At 43.3% G+C, this 8,089-nt stretch overlaps 1 pseudogene; it reads left to right on the top strand.

The window, feature by feature from the left end:
- Positions 1 to 930: 930 nt before the first annotated feature.
- On the top strand, positions 931 to 2,147 carry LOC123402684 (annotated as a pseudogene).
- The last annotated feature ends 5,942 nt before the right edge of the window (positions 2,148 to 8,089 follow it).

Raw genomic sequence — 8,089 nt, 5'->3', positions numbered from 1 at the left:
TTGCTTGCGAGATATTAAATGTAGTTGCATCTTTAGCTCTGGGTATCTCTTTCCCTTGGATCTGATAAACTGAATGTGCTTTATGAGGCATATATGTGTTTTAAATCTTATGACAGTTCCATTAACTTGAAGGACTCCTATTTGACAGAACATTCTTAAAAGCATATCCGTCACAACCTACCCAAATGGTTACTCACTGCATGTATTCTGCACAGGAGACTGGCTATATTTACATCATGCCAAAGAAGTTCATATGTTGTTTTTTTACGATTACACCAAGTCTGAGAAATAAGGATGACGAGTTAACTTTTTGTCTTCTAATTACAGATTATTCTTGCATAGCCTGTTCAGTCAAATAATCTAAAATTGCTTATCTTCTTTGAACCAGGCTCATTACATAGTTGTGCTTCCATTTGAGTTGACCACAATCTTAACAGTTATCTGAGTAAATTGCCAAAAACTACTACAATTCGCGCAACCGTGTCCAGTAGCTATCACAATACGATTTTGTGCGAAAACTACCAAAATCTTCTTAATCAGTGGCAAAAAACTATCAGAAGTTTTAACTGACCGATTTAGCTCTTTTAACCGTTTTTATGGCAAGGCTGGCCCACATGCCAGGTGCCAACATGGCCCCGCGCATTTCATCGAACAACTTGTGTCCTCTCGCCGCTTAGTTCCTCCGTGCCCGATGAAACCCCGCCGCTTTTCGCAGTCCCCGACGTCCTCTCCGATTCGCATGTGTCAGGCTCCGTACGCCGCGTCGACCTCCACCGGCCGCTCAGCGGCAGCATTATAAGCGGGTGTCACCGCGTTCCACCAACGAACAGGCGATCCAAGCCACTGACCACATCCAGTCCAAGCTCCACGCACCAGCTTTCTGAGAACACTGTCGGTCGACTGAGCCTGCCACTCAAGAAGCCACTGAAAATGGCGTCGCAGCAACAGAGCCGGAAGGACGCCGCCTCGAAAAGGGAGGAAGGCCAAGGCGGCGTCGGCCTGGAGGAGATCGGCAAGTTCCGCGCGGAGGCGCAGCAGCACTCGGCGGACGCCATGGCGTCCAGGAGCGGTACAACCAGAACCTGCAGCACGGCGGCGGCGGTGGCGCCAGGGGGGCGGTGACCGTCACCCAGGCGCCCGACGCCACGGTGGTCTCCTACCAGGAGCACAAGGCCATTCCCGAGGGCGCCTACCAGGGCCGCGCGTCGGCCGCGTCGAACGGCTACGGCGCCAACGCGCTGGCGGGCGGCACCACGGCGTCGTCTCGGGGCACCGAGTTGCAGCACGGCACGACGCTGGAGGAGGGCCGTGGGCATGGCACGGGCCACAAGGAGCACAAGGGCTCGGCGGCGGGCACGCGCGCGGCCGACGACAAGCAGGGCAAAGAGAGTGCCGTGCGCGGCACCAACGCGTCGGCAGGGGCACGGTGGCATCGTGTCGGGACGCCGAGAAGCAGCACCCACAAAGCAGGAGGAGGGCCGTGGGCATGGCACGGGCCACAAGGAGCGGAAGGGACGCAAGAGGCCACGGCTACCGCCGCTGAGTACGCCAAACAGGCCGCAGCAAAGGCGAAGGAGGTCACGGTGAGCACCGGCGGGATGGCCGCGGAGTACGCCAAGGCGGTCGGCGAGAAGGCGAGGGAGGCGGCTCTGGCGGCCGACAAGACGACGGCCGAGTACACGCAGCAGGCTGCGATGAAGGGCAAGGACGTGACTGTCTCCACCGGCGGGACGGCCGCGGAGTACGCCAAGACGGCTGCAGAGAAAGCTAAGGACGCCGCGCTGGCGGCCGGCAAGACGACGACCGAGTACACGCAGCAGGCTACGATGAAGGGCAAGGACATGACTGTCTCCACCGGCGGGACGGCCGCGGAGTACGACAAGACGGCTGCAGAGAAAGCTAAGGACGCCGCGCTGGCGGCCGGCAAGACGACGGCCGAGTACATACAGCAGGCGGCGGTGAAAACCAAAGACGTGACGCTATCGAGCGGCGCGCAGGCGACGCAGAAGGCTAAGGAGGTGACCACCGTCACGGCGCAGAAGGTGACGCTGAAGCTGTTCGATGAAATGCGCGGGGCCATGCTGGCACCTGACATGTGGGCCAGCCGTGCTAGAAAAACGGTTAAAAGAGCTAAATCGGGCAGTTAAAACTTTTGGTAGTTTTTTGTCGCTGATTAGGAAAATTTTGATAGTTTTTCGCACAAAATCGTATTATGATAGCTACTGGACACGGTTGCGCGAATTGTGATAGTTTTTAGCAATTTACTCTGGTCGAGGTGAATAGCGCAAATTAGTGCTTGATGCCTCCGAACTTTAACGAAAATACATACACTATATTAAAGCTACTAAGCTAGCTCGCACGTCGTGCGTGAGGGCCCTTTTCCTCTCGACACGTGGTGGAGCTACTAAGCTATCGCTCACGTCGTGCAATCCCAGTGGTAGGAGTCGATGATTCGGTGATTGCCACGTGCATTGGGTTTTCTTTTGTCTACCAACGGATTTTTTTCTCCCTACAATACTAATGGTTACCAGATCAATCGGCCTAGCTAGCTAGCGGTCCACCGCTTTGACCGGATCACGTTCAATCATATCTCTCCTCTCAAGGCGCCACCGCTTCTTCTTCTTTACTACTGTATTCTGGAGAGAACGAGAGAGAAGGACAGAGCAGAGATAAAGTGGAGCGGGGTGTCCAGCTCCGCTGCCGCGTCTGGCCGACGAGGCGACGACCTCCCATGTCGCCGTCGTGTTCCCTTCCCCTCCTCCATCTTCCCTCCTCCGCTTTCGCTGGGCCACGGAAGGTGCCCATCCACAAACCCTACGCTCCCACCCCTCCCGCACTCCGCCTCCCGATGAGGCTCTAGCGGCAACCAAATCCTCACGCGCGCCACACCTGGACGAGGTGCACGTCAGGGCCTCTGTCGTGCCGGCGACGACTCTCTTCCTTTATTCTCTTCGATGGGGGCGTTCTTTGTGGCAGCCACCATGCCCACCGGCGGCTTCTCCAAGAAGGCGGGGCACCACTACCATAAGCAAGCTACGTACGGGGCATCTCCTTCACCTGACACACAAGGTACATGTCTAATCTGAATTCAAACAGTTCATACTGTCATCATCCTGTGCACACAAATTGGCTAATCGATAGATTTGGTTTCTTCTATTTGTTGTTGCTACCTTCCTTCAGAGATCATGGTGATGATTTTCACTAAAGGATGGGTGGAGGATGTGAAGATCAAGGTTCGGATGCCGGACATGGCATGCTCAACAGTGTTTTTGATCTAAGGATCCTCAGTATCTAAGGAATCGTGCTACGTTGTTCAACATTCAACAACAAAAACAGGATAGATGAGTTGGGATTTTATAACTCTTTTCCCGTACTGAGAAAGTCAAATTAAGGACTAATGGTCTTTCAATATAGTACTGCTCATAAGTAAGACTCTCTTTTCAAAGGATTATTTTTTAGTGATTTCATTCAAAAACTATATTCAAAAGTTGTATGACACTTACAGTTGCAGGTCCAAAATTCTGCTAATCAGCTTCTTAGCTCCAGTGAAAACTAGGAGGGACATGTGAATTAAGCTTCTGAGATCTGTTATTCCAGAACTGGGTAAAAAGAGATAATAAGCATCAATATCATGTCTCTAGGCCGCAAGTGTTGGTAGTGAGGTCTTTCTTTCTCTTTTGCCAGGGATGCATTTTAATTGGTTTTCCTACTGATTTCTTACTATGGTGGTCCTCAATATGTTTGTGGTTGTTGCAATGAATTATATTGGCTTCATGAGCGTACAAAGGGTGCCCGTAGTAGAAAATATTTTTTACCAATGTACAATAGTTATTGCCGTGCTGGAAAGGTTTCCTTACGAGTGTTTCCTGATTGACCTTTTCCAGTGAAAGACTTACTGTGTTTCAATGGTGGTGCTGCATCAGTAGAATTTCTATGACTGATTAAGCATTATAACGCTATGTTTTGCTTCACTTCGCTTGGTTACCATGTTGATGAAACCGTAAATATGGAAGATGAGCCTTATCTTAATAAGATGGGTGTCTCTGTTTACCACAACCAGTTCTCTTATGCCCTTTGGATAATGAATCTCCTAAGTTTTCTCAGTTATATATTGTTGACTCTGGTGACGAATTAGATCGTAGACTAAATATTTTTGACCAAGAAGGCACCAATTATGTGTGTCTTGGCTCTTACTAAAATGCTTGATGAGCATAATCAGTATGTGCAGATGTATGAAATTATCATAAAAAGGATGTCAATATTATTAATAATTATTGTCGACTCTGCTGAAAACAAAGGGTGTTTAAACTTTCAGAATCATGAATGTTTTCCTATAGATTCTAGCAATTGATATTGATTCCAGGAAGTGTTTAGGCAATAGTACAATGTAAGTATTGTGTAAATTCTGACTGGTAGTCTACCATTGTTTTCCTTCAAGTGACCAGGGTGCCATTGGTTTCGTTGAAGTGAGTGCAAACTCAGCATGCATCATAATATTTCAGTCAATACATCACGTTTCTTCTGAAATTCGAACATCCCTCATGGTATTTTAATTATAATTAACTAATTTACTGATGTCACCCCTTTCAAATATGTGATACAGACTTTCTCATGAGAGACCGTGATAGATTTATTAGTGGTACTTTCTCTACGCTTATTTCAGGTGGCAGAAAAGTTTGTTCCAATGAGCAAAAAATGCATATCTAATTCCAATTCTCATGCAGAGCACCACAGGATAAGCATATCAAACAAAACGATGTACCTTAGAGTATCAGGTGAGTACCCTTTAATGACAAAGAACTAGGCTTGATTTTGATTGATAGTGCATCTCTAATTCCATTGCTCATGTGTGCTATTTGTGACAACTAAGAGTTACAGGAGGTGTACTGAGCAAGTAGGTCACCATCGAATTGCAAAGAAGATAGTGTATATCTTTTTTAGGGAAAATGATTAATATTGTAGCGCCTCTTTGGTTCAAACTGTACAAGCCCTATACTGTATTATTCCATTGTTGTAGATCTGCTTATAATAATTTGTTCAACTCGACTCATTTCTTCAACAAAAAAACTGCACCCCCTTTTCCATGGCAGAATTTTTTTAATGTATAACATTCACCTTCAGAACAGCAGTACTACCATGCTTTATACAAAATATGTTTGTTAATTACAACATTGTTTTATTCAGCCACATTCTTGGCTTCAAGATCTTGAACAACCTACCATTGAGGAGGGAAGTTGTGGATTATTTTTTGCTTCAATCACCGCAACTACGCGATGATGATGGCATTCTTCTTATCTATGTTGGAGATAGCAAGACTGACGAAGATGCATTCAAGGTAAGCTATGGTGAGCATGAGAGCGAAAGGCACCGTGGGAGCTAGGCGCGGTGGATATGTCACATGGAAGGAGAAGGCCATCTAGATTTCTTCAATGACCATGTCGCACGGCAACCATGTACCATCTATCCATACAATGCACATCGCTACCTTTTCTTCAATAGTCACAACTATGTATGACTTACCATACACTGTGCTTTCATGTTCCAACACTCATAACAGCAACAGGATAAGCTGCATTTTTTTGAGAAAATATTGACCTTTTATTGATCAAGGATAATCAAGACTGAGTGCATTATGGATACAATTTGGGGTTACATGACTCAATAGAAGATTCACCAGATCTGGATAGAAGTATATATGCGATGCAACCTTTGATACACTTTTACATGACTAAAGCAAACAAACGAGAAGTGCATTATGGATACAATTTGGGGTTACATGACTCAATAGAAGATTCACCGGATCTGGATAGAAGTATATATGCGATGCAACCTTTGATACACTTTTACATGACTAAAGCAAACAAACGAGAAGGACACCACCACCGACAGGCACTTACATGGACACCCCAGCGCACCAAAGCTATCCAGGGTCTGTCCCACGGGCGCGGTCCGCCTACTAGTATATCTGAGATGTCCATGCGCCACCACCGACAGCTCGATCGCCCCCGTGCCCGCCAAGAGGACGGGCGCCGCTGCCAGTGCTGACGCCACTTCACTGTGTTAGGCAGTCTACATTCTCTCTGTTAGCTTGCTCAGCTGCTAGATAACATTGTCTCTGCCTGGTAAAATCTCTAGGAAGACTTATATATTTAGAAATGGAGGAAGTATGATGGTAAACGTTCAAGAGACTGATTACTTCGTACAACATGCCTCTATAACCCACAACAGAGATGTCAAATTCATCTAGAGGCGCTGCAGTGGTTTTATCGTTAGTAGGTGAGTCCATGAGATAATAAGATTAATTATTAGCTCGAATTGGGTCGGAGGGCCATTCCATTAATTAATCTGGGCTCCTTCACTAACGCGGACCGAACAAACCTACGTCGGGCAATACGGTCCGTCCAACCATGTAATAAAAAAGCCTTCATGTGATCTATATGATCGATGCATGCGAACTTAATTTCTAAGTTGTCGTCCGTCCAACCATCTCTCCCTAATCTCTCTCTAATAATAAAGCAAATAGTGTTTCTGGTCGTCCGTCATGGAAATTAACCTTAAAGTTTGCATGAATTACCCACCATGCCACCGGTAAGTAATAGAAAACGTTTGACAAAGCAAAAAATCTTGAACTGGGCCGGCCCATGTAAAAACCTCTTATATTACGCGGAGAATATCCAGCACACCGTATGGGCCGGCCCATGCAAAGGCGCCTGCTTTTAGTTCCGTTTATTTATTTATTTTCAGTTTCGTTTTATTTTTATATTTTAAATAATTTCTAAATTTTAATAAACTGAAAATTATAAATCAACATATTTAAAAAATAAAATGTTTGTGACTTCATAAACTGCTCGGAGTTTTGTATAAAATGCTCGCATATACAATAAAATGTTGCAATTTTAGAAAAATATTTGTACAATAAGAGAACTCCATGATTTCTAATACAATTCCATGTATTCAAAAATATTAAAGGCATTTAACAAAATGCTTTCTAATTGACAATATGTTAATGCATTTAAGAAATGTCCTAAAATTTTAAAAATAGCTAATGCCTGTTTTGATAGTTTTTATTTTTTATTTAAAATTTTCCATTCCATTTTTGTTTATTTCTAATTTAGATAATCTAGAATTAAATAAAATTTTGCATATTAAAAATAGGATTATTGAAATAAAATGTTGACGAAAACATAATGTCCATGAATTAAATAAATATATTACTGATTTATAACAATGTCCATGAATTTAATAAATATATTACTAATTTATAAAAATGTTTGTTTATTTAGAAAAACTTCATGCGTTTCAAAAAATGTTTGTGAATTTAAAATAAAATCCTCCAACATAAAAAAGTATGTTCGCCTTTTCTTGAATTGGTCGCCAATTCAAAAGAAAATATTTATACTGTTCGAAATATAAAAAATATTCACGATTTTTAGTAAATGTTTGTAAATTGTAAAAAATGTTCTCGATATTAAAATTGTTCCCATATTTGTAAAGTTGTTCACGAAATATGTAATGTATGTAGTTAAACATTAATGATTCTAAGTCTTTGTGACAATATAACTGTGTGAATTTTGAAAAATTAACTGTTGGATGGATCGGATTATTATTGTATGTTTTCTAAAAAAAATTATTGAAATTCAGAATTACCTTATGATATTACCTTATGATATAGTGGACAGTCTGTAAAAAATTACAGTAGATGTCAATATTACCTTATGATATTCTAAGGCAGTCACATCTAATATTAATTTTAGGAAGAGCACTTTGAAGTTAATCATCTTGTAAAATTAACAAGATGTAGATCTCACAGTAATGATGAATAATCTACAAATGGTGCAGTAGATATCACCAATACCTTGTGATTCACAAATAAAATTTAGGCTATATACACATTAATATTTGGAAGAGCACGTTGAAGATAGTCGTCTTGCCAAAATGACAAAACGTAGATCTTATAGTAATGATGGATAATCTGCAAAATATGCAGTAGATGCCACCAATACCTTGTGATTCGCAAATTAAACTTGGGATCGTCATATTAAGAATGACACTTATAAATTTCACGTTTGCCAAAAAGAATTTCTTTCAA

This window comes from Hordeum vulgare, chromosome 1H (assembly GCF_904849725.1).
Source record: "Hordeum vulgare subsp. vulgare chromosome 1H, MorexV3_pseudomolecules_assembly, whole genome shotgun sequence".
NCBI classification, from domain to species: Eukaryota; Viridiplantae; Streptophyta; class Magnoliopsida; order Poales; family Poaceae; genus Hordeum; species Hordeum vulgare.
Note: the sequence above shows the minus strand (reverse complement) of the source record. Positions and strands in the feature narration are given on the sequence as shown.